Genomic DNA, 12,835 nt, shown 5'->3' with positions numbered 1-12,835 from the left:
ATGACAGCACAATGTGCTTAGCTAGGGACCTCTCTTCCTCATGATGTTGTAAGGCCCAGAGCCATCATGAAGGCCCTGCCTTCATGACCAAATTCTATCCCAATTACCACGTAAGGCCTTCCCTAGAAATACCTAGAAATATCTTGAATGTGGGGATTAAGTTTCCAATGCAGAAGCCAGTGTTTCACATACACACAAAGGATTTCCAGATAAAATATAGAATGACCAGTTAAGTGGGAATTTAATAAACCATGAATAAGGTATATACATAAGCTTATCCTAAGTGGTGAAAGGGGACTATTTGTTAGAAATTTAAAATTTTCATTCATCACTAATCTAGTTTAGCTGGGAGTACCATATTTTTATTTGCTAGATGCTTTTATACAATGTGTCCAATTAGAAGTAAAGACCAGATTGAAGATTCTGCTCATTGGGCAACTGCTACATGAAAGCATTTCTCACAATTGCCCCTTCCTCACCAGCAGGCCAAAAACACCAAAACCCCTGGAAGGGCCAGATGTCATTCTTCAGAGGTGTCCTGTCAGTGATTCTGAAACTCAAAGACTCTCTACTGTGCAGTGCTGAAAGCTGCCTCATTCCCATTCCTATGACTGACATTTCCCCCTATCTGTTCCATCCCTCTAACTCTAAGCCTGTTCCCTGCTCCTTCAGAGTCCCCTGGAAATGTCTGGCCATAGAGCCCCCTTTCCTCCAGGGGACACAGTCCAAGACTGCAAGTGGGAACTATGATCTTACATGCACAGCGGCTTTCCTCCATGTATTCTTTATGCCTACGACAATCTGTAGTTCATAAATCAGGTGCACAGATTAACAGTAATAAATAATATGGAAAAAAACAGGTAGAACAACACGCTGCAGCCCAAGTTGTGAGACTGTGCCCACATAGTCTCTGTCTCTTGCCTCAAGTATTTTCTTGTACCGTGGCTACCCTTCTTGTGATGATGTGAGATCCACACATCAGCCACACAGCAGTGAAAGAAACAACAGTGACCCTGTGAGAAACGTTTGACTACCAGTGTGACCTTCGGAGGGCATGCCAAGTGCACAAACTGTTTACTTCTGGAGTTCTCCATGTAACCTCAAGTAACTGAACCTAGAAAGTGAAGCCATCAGTACCCCAGAATGTGGCCATGTCACATGACAGAAGTGATTTGCTAGCTGTTGGTTTGCTTATGTTCTCTCTCTCCCATTTTGATCATGCCTCCCCGTCAGCCTGGAGTTTTTCCCGTCTGCTTCAGCATCTCGAAGTCCTCCTCTCAAGCCTTCCTTATGGCACTCGGCACCTGTTTCAGATTCACTCCTCAGTCTGCATGGATGTGTGCCATATTCCCCTTTGCTCATATTAATGAAAGAAAATTAAAATTGTAACAAATACACGGATAAGCAGAAATTTACAATCTGCAGCCACAATGTACATGCTGCTTCCTTTCCACCCCATCTTCTGCATGACTGTGTGTGCACCAGTGGTCGCTTAACTTCCTGTATCTGGAAAGTAGCAACAGGCTTGGGAAAATGACATTCTGTATGACGCCAGAAGAGGAAAAACACCTCCAACCACACAAGCCAACAACTTAGCATTTGCCCAATCCATTCATTAGCACAGTTACTCAAGCTGGTAAAAGGCCTTCTTCAGTTCTAAATATTTATTTAATGTGTCTGAAGGATTTGCCTGAATGTATGTATGTGTACCACATGTGTGCAGGGTTGCTCATGGAGGTCAGAAAAAGACATCAGATGCCCTTCAACTGGAGTTGTGGGTGACTGTGAGCTACTATGTGGGTGCTGGGAACCAAATGCGAGTCCTCCGTAAGACCAACAAGTACTGTCAACCACGGAGACCTCTCTCCAGCCCTCGAGTGCCTTTGAAAAGGAGTAATAGTGGGAGATGGAGAAGGAGAAGGAAAACTGAACTACAAGCAATTTTGTGTTTCCTGCACACTTCTACTTCTGAGAACTGCTGAAGGGTCCAGACATGTTTTATGAAAAGGCAGGGCTGGGTCTTGGGTGCAGCCCTAACCAAGTACCTGGAGTCTGAGGCACGCACAGTGTTCTCCTGCAAAACACTGTCCACGGAGCATGCCCCACACCAGACAGCCTACATCTTAGTCTTCCTTTCCTATACAGAACTGTCCTAGTTTACAGTGGACATCACAATGATGCAAAAGCAATTAGCCTTCAGGAGAACCCTTACATGGAGTCCGGATGTGGATCTTTTCCCAGGCTAACAGTATGGCAGGCAGAACACCGAGCCTCACAATCATAAGGGGGAACAGTTGTAACTGCACAGAGCACCCTGCAACTTAGGACGGGAGGGAGCAGGAGAAGTGTCGAGCAGTAGTTCAGGTGAGTCAGGTGCATTTGGAAGTTTCCAATCCAATTAGGATTCTATCCTAGATTATATCAAAACATGAGTCCAGTGCAAATGGATGAGCATCTGAATCTCAGTGGCGTGCTCTTGGAGGTCCACTGTGGTGACTGCATCCGCAGTGCAGCTATTTAACCTTGCTATAACGTGAGGTCAAATAACTATGTGCTCTCAAATTTTGGATCAGCTATGTGCTCTTGGATGGCCAACCTTGTACAAATGACTTTCTCAGATGACTTGTAATTTTAAGGCCATCATGAGGATCTAAAAACTTAGTATGAGGTCTATTTTGTTCATGCTTAAAAATGTTCATTACTTTTCCTAACGTAATTCCATTCAAACACTCCATTTTTAACAATAGAAGTCACACTTCATAGAAAGACATATAAAGTCAATTTTCTTGACTTCAATAGTTTCATATAATCATGACAATTTTTTGTTCATGTAAAACAATAATCCAAGTAGCCCTGTAGCCATATATTGTGGCTTTGAAATGTTGCTAAACATTTAGTCTGTTACATAAATATTGCTGTATTTTGGTTCTTATGTGTGGCCTTTGAGTCCCAAAGGCCTATGTGTTGAAAGCTTATCATCTGATGTGGTATTACAGGGAGGTAAGGCAGTTTAAGAAGTAGGGCTCGGTGGACTTAGGTCATTAGAGATTGTGATACCCTAGTGCTCTCTCTTACCTTTTCTCCCTCCATTTCCCCAACCCCACCTTGATGTTTGCTTCATTACATGCTCCCCCATGATGTGCTGACCCACCATAGGCCCAGAAACAATCAGGTCAACTGACCATGGACTGGAGCCTCTGAAACTGCAAGCCAACGTGAACATTTCCTCCTTTTCAGTTGATGATCCTAGTTATCAGTTAGTGCAAAAGCACTTAATAACAGACTTCTAAATAAAGCAGCAGAACTCCGCCCTGAGATTATGTGACATCATTCCTTAGTAGAGATGTACTGGAGTTATTGCCCTCAGCTGTAGGACTCTCAAACACATATAAACCCAAGATACTCACAGACACTGGGGACTGAGGCTGTTCTCAGCCAGCTGCAGCTTGTCATTTTAGCATTGCTCCTTCTGCATTGCACTTGAGGTGAGAAATCTTGCCTGACTTCTACTGTTTCTTCCAGGGGCCCTGCTAAAAAGGCCCCTCCTCAGCATCTAGTGGAATGCACATCTGCAGTCCAGTCCTCTGCTAACTGGACAGCTGGACTCTAACAATTCAATCCAAGTGAAGCTGGCAACTCTCTGACACTAGCGCCCTGGCTTGCTGTGACATTTGTTCTCATTATTCCTTGTAAGCACTGTGAAAAGGACAAAGAGAAAATCTCCCTGTACAGCAGTGAACCATGTAATATATAGAAACTGTGCTTTTTAATATCATATTGTTTTAAACATGGGATATTCCAGACAAATAAATCTTACTAAAATGTAATAGATTACCTAGATAGGAGCCAAACTGAGACTCAAAATGCACAGGTTCAGGGACTTCTAGGACCAGGATCCTTAAATGGCTACCTTCATCTCACCTTAACCCTTTCTTATAGAAGAATTAAAGCTTACTACCCTTTTGATTAAAAATCTTTGATGTGTCAGGGTATGCAGGCTGTAAGTACAGAGAATGGAGCCCACAGCACAGAGGACAAATGCTTAAGAGGTTACCTACTTCAAGACCACATTGTTTTTAAAAATAAAAGCTAAACCCTGTAATTAGAAACTCAGAGCTGTGACTAAGTCTCTCAAAACAACCAGGAAACCACAGGAATGTGTCTGTGAAACTTGCCCATCAAGTGGTTCATGCCATTGTCAAACCCACACCCTGCAATGTCCACTGCCCTAAAATGTCTGGCTGTCTGTGCGAGTAGGAACCAGGGGCTTACCTGATCTTCTCTGGGAAATAAAGCAGCTAAGCTTCGGTTAGCTGAGGCTGCGTTCTCAACTCAGTATCCAGTGCGTGATAGCTTTAAGCAGGCCAAATGGCTGATGGGATGACTGGGGCCTCACAGGTCTCTTCCCTCGGAGCTGTTGTAAACATTCTCCAGCATATCTTGTTAGATGACCAATGTGTTCCAATTAAATATCCCAACTTCCAGATTCTGTCTGGACCTGTGCTTCCTTTTCATGAAGGTAAATCTCCTATGTTTTAAGTTACTTTCATGCACCCCCCCTTTTAAAATTTTATTTTATTTATTATATTCCAGTCAGTTCCCCCTCCCATAGTTCCACATCTCATTCCTCCTCCCCTTTGCCTCTAAGAAGGTGTTCTCCAACCCCACCAGGCAACCTCCTTCTCCAGGGCCTTCTTGAGGCAAGTCTGTTGAGGATTAGGTACATCTCCCACATCTCCCACCAGGCAGTTCTCTGCTATACATGTGCCAGGGGCCTCTGACAAGCCAGTCTATGCTGCCTAGTTGGTGGCTCAGTCTCTGGGAGCTCCCAGGAATCTGGGTTACTTTACACTGCTGGTCCTTCTACAGGGTCACTCTCCTCTTCAGTTTGTTCAATCCTTCCCCTAATTCAACCATAGGGGTCCCTGACTTCAATCCAATGGTTGGGTGTATCTGCATCTGTCTCAGTCAGTTGCTGGTAGAGCCTTTCAGAGGACAGCCATGCTAGGCTTCTGTCTGTAAGCATATCATAGCATCAGTAATAGTGTCAGGCCTTGGTGCCCCCACACACACACATGCACACATGAGATGGATCCCAAGTTGGGCTAGTCAGGGAACCTCCTTTCCCTCAGTCTCTTTTCCAATTTTTCCCCTGCAGTTCTTTTACACAGGAACAGTTCTGGGTCAGAAATTTTGACTGTGGGTTAGTAACCCTGTCCCTCTGCTTGAAGCCATGGCTATGTATGGGAGGTGTACCTTTTGAGTTCCCTTTCCCCAATGTTGGGCATTTTGGCTAAGGTCACCCCCATTGAGTCCTCTGGTACTTTCTAAAGGGTCCCCCCACTTCTCACCCCACCCGCCCCCTAAGGCTTCATATTTCCATTCAACCTCCAGAGAGACCCTCTGGGCTTCTCTCCTGTCCCCTGCCCCAATACCTGATCCTACTGCCCTTTCCCCTCCCTCTGTCCTCTCCCACCCAGGTCCCTCCCTCCCTCTGCCTCCTATGATTATTTTGTTTCCCCTTCAAAGTAGGGTTGAAGCATTCTCACTTGGGCCTTCCTGCTATCAAATTTCTTATTTAAATATATGCTTAAGATGACTTCATTTAGAAATTTTCAACTTTTGATTTGTGTTTGAATTTGAACCTATATCCCATGTTATGGCCCCCATCATGATGCAGGTTAGTGGCAGTACCCAGTCCGTATGCAGTGACAGGGAACTAACATGCTGCAGCATGCTGTGGCTAAGTTGTCAGGCACAGTAAATGATTTCCACTTTCTACTTACAATGGGTGAGGAGATACGGCTCATTGTAGATGGTGGACCTTCTGTAGAGCTCATGTGCACATGTGTTTGGGTATGGTATGTATAGGGTACACACATATGCGTGTGCATATATGCATAGATATTTGAAATTAATAAATATTTCATGGGAGGATTAGAGGCCTAGTCTGAAGTGAGAACAGAGTACATGAATAATCACGTGCTTCCAAGTGTAATTCAGCGAACCTTTATTCTACATCTTGCCTGGCTTTTTGCCCAGGTCTCTAAATTTCTCTTCATTATTTCACTGCATGGTTTATTGGTTGCCCTTTCTTCCTCCTTTTCTCTTTTCTTTGACACTTACTGTCCTCATTGCTCTAGAACATACATCAACTGCTCTCTGATGTGTATTATCACACAGCCAGACTTTAAGCAGGCGCGGGATCCAGGCCCAGTGTCAGAGGAGCAGGGACAAACACCAGGCAGAGGCAAAAGCAGTGAAAGCAGTAGTCACACCATGAATATCAAAAGCATTGGTCAAGAAAAAGAACCATATAACAGCTTCCAACATATACTGCCCAACGTTTAATTATAGTGGAATATTAAATCACATAAATTTTAGAAATACATAGATCTGACAGAAAACAAAATAAGGAAAGATATTACAATAAAATTAGAAAATCATAACAAAGTAGTTTATTTAGAAACAAAAATATACCTTTCCAACAATCCTTTTAATAAACTTGAAAATCAGATCTAAAATGAACTATATATAGATGTTCACTCACATAATATTTCATACAAAATCAAACAGGGGAGCGGGGAAGAGTCTGAGAAAGTTAAAGAAAACAATTTAGAAGAGTCAAGCAAGATGCAATTAATAAAGATTAACTAAGAAATTAATATAAATGAGAGGGCAAAAATAAAAAAATTAAAGACAAATAAATTGTAAAGCTGTTTATTTGGGATGACTATTAACATAAATAATCTTTCATAAACCTGAGAGGGGTAAAACATAGTTAAAAACAGATTATTAGTCAACAGAATCTATAACACTCTAGTGTTAAAGTTGAAGCTTAAAGAAATTTAGTATTTCTCCAGAAAATATGAAATGCCACACTTTACCAGTGAAGAGGAAGAAATAAAAAAACATCACTCCCACAGGAAAGCCATGATGGTAAAAGGCGCCACTGAAAGGCCAGCGGCTTTAAACTGAGGCTACCTAATGGCTCTTAAGAGTTAATTTTAATGTAAACTGCCCATAGCATATGAGTGATGGGATTTTATTGGCTTGTTCCTCAGAACTAGTCTAGCCTTAACGACAAAAACTGATGAAATAACCTTATAGGTGAATGGCATTTATGAGTTAAATCTCTGCTAAAATTCTTAGTAGAAGATTCAAAAATTAAGAAAATCTGTAGACTTGAAAGACTATAGAAAAGTTCAAGATCAAACCGAAAATGATGGATCGCTAATTATCCCTGGGAAGAAACCTCAACAACTCAGTTGTTGGTCAGGGTTGTCTAAGAAACTTGCAAAACACATAGCTATTTTTATCCTCCTTGGTTGCCCCCTAGAGGTGGGAGGTAAGCCCCTATTGCTAAAGATACTGTGTACTTCAGTCACAGTTCCCAGAGTTGGAACTAACCTGAAAGCCTCCTCCATTCAGACTAGTTTTCATTGCACCAAAAGGTACCTTTGAAGCTTTGAAAGGAGTCTATCATCCAACAGTGCTACCGAGCTCCGATGTCTGAACCACAACCACAGCCAGCATGGTACAATAATCCTAAAGGTGCAGTAGTGGCACAGGTAATTTGGCAGTAACCAAAGGCTCTCTAACTGGTCTTAAAAGCCAGTCAACAAGGAATCCCTCCTGGTACTGAAATTCAGCCAACTGCCCATGGCAAGTGAAGTCATAGATCTTGGAGGCAAACCTACAATCACCACTTTACTAAGCCAGCATCATCTCCAGCTATACTCTTTTTGCCTTTATACCCACAGATACACCTACAACAACACTCCTATACCTAAGCTCCACGGAACATTATAGAAGAGTGGGCAGAAAGACTGTAAAAGACAAAGAATCAGAGTTTGCTCTGAGATTACATCTTTTAAGAATGTCAGAGGCTGCAAGGCCCTGGGTTCGGTCCCCAGCTCCGAAAAAAAGAACCAAAAAAAAAAAAAAAAAAAAAGAATGTCAGAGGCTACACCCATAAAGTCTCACCAATATGACTGCCTAAAAATGATCTGAAAAAACAACAGACATGCCAAGGTAGGTGGGGCAAAGTCCATGAGGCCTCAATCCTACACTAAAGTCTACAGGTAACTAAAGAATGCTGAGAGTGGGAGAGAGAGTCTTCCTCGGGAGAGATCAGCCATGATGGCATACATACAGGCAACATTAACATTATACAGGCTGAGCAGATACCTAGGAATATACATGCATGATACACATAAGTGCATACACATGTAACAACAACCAGTAGAAAAGAGGCTATGAATTTGAAAGGGAGCAAGGAGAGGAATATGGAAGGGTGTAGAGTGCAAAAAGGGGAAGGGGGAATAATATATTTATACTAAAATTTCAATAATAAAAATGTTCCAGAAAGTGAAAGCTATTATTTAAAGAAAGAGAGGGGGGGAAATAGAAAGGAAGGAATCAATTGCCTGTCAGTGGGATGGAGAGACCAGTTAAATCAGGCCAAAATGCTCAATGTGTAATAGGAGACACTTCCATAAACCCCAACAGCATTCTAGAGCGTTGGAAAAGGACTAAACCTATTTCAGTTAACAACAGGAGTCTGCAGGGATTCCCACAAACACCAGTGCAGTTCAACATGGCCTGGCCCAGGAAATAAGAGCACAGTCCACAGAAATACTGCAGAATGACTTCATAGATTCTTTCTCTGCTGGAGATAGGATTCTGTGCACACAAACTCCACAATTCCTGTTGGGGGGAGAGGTATCCAAATTAAATCAAGAAGTTTCTAAAGTAAATATACAAAAGTTAATAACACATTTATGAGCTAATAAATCCATGAAAATGGGCACTGGGGGGAAATGCTGTATTCGTCACAAGTACCAAATCTATAAAGTAGTTTAAAATTCAATAAGAAACACTGTTCATGCTATATGAAGAAAACTGTAAAATCTTATTGAACAATACAAAACAATGTCTCAAACAAAGGGGGAAACAGAGTGTTACTGCAATAGAGGTTTGGTGTTATAAAATGTCAATTCACTTTAAAAAAATAGTATGCAACACAATTGGATTTAGGGGAAGTTTCATTAAATAAAACAATCGTGCTATTCATATGCAAAAATAATTCCCCCAAGTAACAAGAAAAAAGTTTTAAGTGTGGTGAGTCAAGTAGAAGAGGAGGCCTGACCTTCTTTACTACTGAGACACCCATAACCAAAATAAAATAACATTGGCATTGAGAGAGACAGCAGATTAAAGGAACAAAGCAGAGAAGCCAGGAACAGATCTCAGTTGATACAAAAGCATAATAGGGACACAGTTGGTGTTCCAGTGCAGTGGGGAGAGGTGGGTTTATTGAGCAAATGATGCTGGCACACATAGCGATCCATCTGGTGGAGACATTTCGGGTACCCCTCACACTAGGCATAAAGCAAACGCGAAAGGAAGCAAAAGCTTAAATGGAAATAAGGTAACGACAATAATAATCCTGAGCAAGCTTTAGATGGGTATTTCAGAGTGAACAGGTTGGGGGGGTGGGGGCGGTGAGCTCAGGAGGAATAGAAGTAAGCTTTGTAGAGTTTGCATGTAATATAGTGTTACAGAATAAATATGCACATTTCATGATAGAAGAATTTCGCTACATAAGGGGGGAGTTGAGACCCTTCTTGATGTCCTTGTGGGACTGTGCTCAGGATTCACTGCAAAAAATAGAACAGACAGGTGCTCAGATCTATTACACAAAAGAGCTGGAGTTCACACAGAACCCATGAACAGCCTTCCCAGGGCTTCCCCTCCCCTCTGACAGACTTGGAGTGCTCATACAATGAAAACGCTGTGCTTAGAGCTGTTACTCTTAGAAAAAGTCAGAACAGGTTTGGTACAGACACACTCACATTTTTAAGAATATCTTTGACTTTAATTTATGTTTCCCTCTTTCTTCTTCTCTCATTCTATTTTATTTTGGTCCACTATAAGCTCTGTTATAATTACTTGAAAGTCTGTAATCCACTAGCAACTTCTGTAGACTAGGTTGCTGCCTATGAGCTTTCCTTGGTGAATGGAAGACGGACTGCACAAATAAATGCAGATGACAAAATTCTCTGGCACCAAATACCTGCGGCGCCTAAAGAGAATTATACACAAAGAAAGGGAAGTGTCTATACTGTATACTGGGCTTTCATGAATTGTTAAGGTGGACACAGAACCCTAAAGGCAAACAGGCCATGGAAGTGAGATGACACCATAGGCCGTGGAAGTGAGATGACATCATAGGCCATGGAAATGAGATGACATCACAGGCCGTGGAAGTGAGATGACATCACAGGCCATGGAAGTGAGATGACATCATGTCCAGGTGATCAGCACTGTGCAAAAGATGCTCAAGTCCCCTGTTGTCAGGAAGATGGGTAAAGTCCAGATCAGATATTACTCCCATAAATGCATAACACCCACATAAAAACATGGCAACATTCAGGCAGGGGTGTGTGCCAAACTCTTTTGCAGCCCTTAGTGGTAGCATCAGTGAAAGTTAGTGAAGAATTCTCTCGTGATCCCAGTAGGAAGGACAATGGAAGCTGAAAAAGCTTGCATAGGTCCTGATGCAAATCTCAATGGGATTTGGTAAAGAAATATGTCATGGTCCTGGTATAAATTGCAGTGGAAGTTTAAGACAAAGTCTCTCCCAAGGTCCTGGTTGGGACATCAGTGACTGCCATTCTGCCAAGCATCCTGGAAATGTCCCTCCAAAGATACCTTGTCATCACCCTGGGCAGCTCGCAGTCAGCAGTACCCAGGGTATTCCAGACTTTAAGCCAATCATAACAATGTTCATTCATAGTGGACCAAAATGAGAGGAGAAGAGAGAAACCTAAATATTAACCGATATTCTTGAACAATTATTTTTTTATGAAATGTGGTGGCAAAATATCAAACACTGTGTAAAGAAGAGTTGTAGAGCTGTTTTCTAGATGGCACCCCAAATCTGGAGCAAACCCAGATGGCTGTCACAGGAAAGTAAACAGACGGAAGCTCACATACTCACAAAATGAAATGTTGCTCAGGGCAGGAAATTTATGATATTGCAACAGTCTGGTGGATTTTGAAGAGCGTCACACTGTGCAAAAGACAGTTCACTCAAAAATAAAATAATTTTTGTACACACACACCAAGGCAGTTCTAGATTCAACAAAAGCAATCCAATCCACAGTGGGAAAAATTCCAAGGTCATTTGGGGTGAGATTGGAAAGGAGATGACTAGGAAGAACAGGGAGGGTCCCCTTTGTATTCTGTATACTCTGTCTGGGCAGGGAACCTTTATCAAAGCTACCTTTATCAAAACTCATCAACCGATATGCTCAGAGCCATAGACACAGATTGTATGCAAAACTTACCTCTGAAGGAAAATAAATATTGCACACTAGATAATGACATACCTGCATGCAGTGTTTAGGGAGAAGCACACTGACTTTGCAGCTTCCAAGATGGTTAGACAGGAAAATAGGTGAAAAGCCATGTACAGGATAGGCATCCCCAACCTAATAGAATCTGAAATCCAAAGCCTTTTGAGCACCCAGCATCAAGCCACAGGGCAGAATCGCTCACTACATAGAGAATATTGTTTCATGTTTAAACTTATTCTAAAATAATTTGATATTGCCTTACAACCTTATGCAAATGATGTTTATGGAACAGGAATAAACTTAGTATCCAGATGTGGATCTCAGGTCCAGAGATAAGTTTTTATGCATATATAGATATTTCAAAATCGGGGGGGGGGAGTTGTGTATTTGCTGCACTTTACCACATATTTCTGGGGGAAGGGATTCTCTTAGACCTGTAACTACTGATTTGAAGGGGAAGCTACCAGAAAGGAAAGATACAGCAAATGGCTACATTCCCCTTCATCATACCATGTACATTGTCTGGTGCATGCGTGGAAACACTCTCCTTAGTTGCATGAACACAAAGAATGAGAAGTAAGACCTGTAGGTAAGATGTTAGCAATGGAACAAGGAGCATGCAAGGAGAATTCAAGATTAGCAGCTGCTGACAGACAGCTACTAGCACAGGGAAGCAAAAGTTCAAGCCATGTTAATGTTCTTATAGCTCCCCGTGCTGTTTTTAAAATCTCTACTGTGATCATTTGCCACAGTGTAATTTTAAAGTTAGTTTTATTTCTGGATAAGCATAAAACAAAACACACCAAAGGAGGAATCTCTATTCTTACTTCTAAAAGGTCCCAGAAGTCACTTCAGCCTTTCTGCGAGATTCAGTTTATCCTCTCTGCTGGTCTCTGTCCTGAAACAGACTCCACACCAGAATCAGGAATATCCACCACCAAGCTCTGCTCTTCTGGGTCTCCAGTCTGCAGAAACAGAAATATTAAATATTTGGAAATATTAAGGCTTTGACTTTCCCCATATCTGAGTACAAGCCAGAGTTAGTCCCCCATGATCTGCTCTGAGCTATCTGCAAACTTTCCTGTGTCCCAGCCTTAAGAATTCAGGCACAAGGTAAGACACATTTTGGGATGACTGTCTCTAACTAACCAACTATGTACCTGTCCCACAGTTGCTCCAGGCAAAGGGCAGAACAAAGGAGTTAGAGAGGCTAGCTTCACCAGGGCTATTCCCCAATTAGAATTCCAGGGTTCTGGAGCATAAAGCTCTGAGCCTATGGGACAGAAAGGCAGGGACAGGAAGTATCACAGGTCCTTCAGACTCTGGGCAGGCCTCTAAGAACTGAAGCCAGTGAAAGAAAGATCCAGCCTGCTTAGCTCTGTCCAGAAAAAGTGGGTTAGGATTCCCAGCTCTGCCCTCCTCAGTAGTGCCAACTTCTTGAGCTCCTACTTAACCAAATCCATGGAACTAGC

General features: G+C 42.2%; 1 long non-coding RNA gene across 5 annotated transcripts in view; it reads right to left on the bottom strand.

Moving 5' to 3' along the window:
* LOC148000113 (uncharacterized) overlaps positions 1-4,508 on the bottom strand; it is a 56,519-nt gene extending 52,011 nt beyond the window's left edge. The window contains exon 1 of one of the 5 annotated variants that reach the window (XR_015642023.1): positions 4,273-4,508. This is a non-coding gene — a long non-coding RNA (uncharacterized LOC148000113). Of the gene's footprint in view, positions 1-3,407; positions 3,920-4,272 lie in introns of those variants that run through there. The other 4 variants (XR_015642020.1, XR_015642021.1, XR_015642022.1 and 1 more) reach the window with 4 other exon arrangements.
* Between the last annotated feature and the right edge of the window lie 8,327 nt (positions 4,509-12,835).

This window comes from Rattus norvegicus, chromosome 17 (genome assembly GCF_021556685.1).
Source record: "Rattus norvegicus strain SHRSP/BbbUtx chromosome 17, alternate assembly SHRSP_T2T, whole genome shotgun sequence".
NCBI classification, from domain to species: Eukaryota; Metazoa; Chordata; class Mammalia; order Rodentia; family Muridae; genus Rattus; species Rattus norvegicus.
The sequence above is the reverse complement of the archived record's forward strand: the minus strand, read 5'-3'. Positions and strand labels throughout refer to the sequence as shown.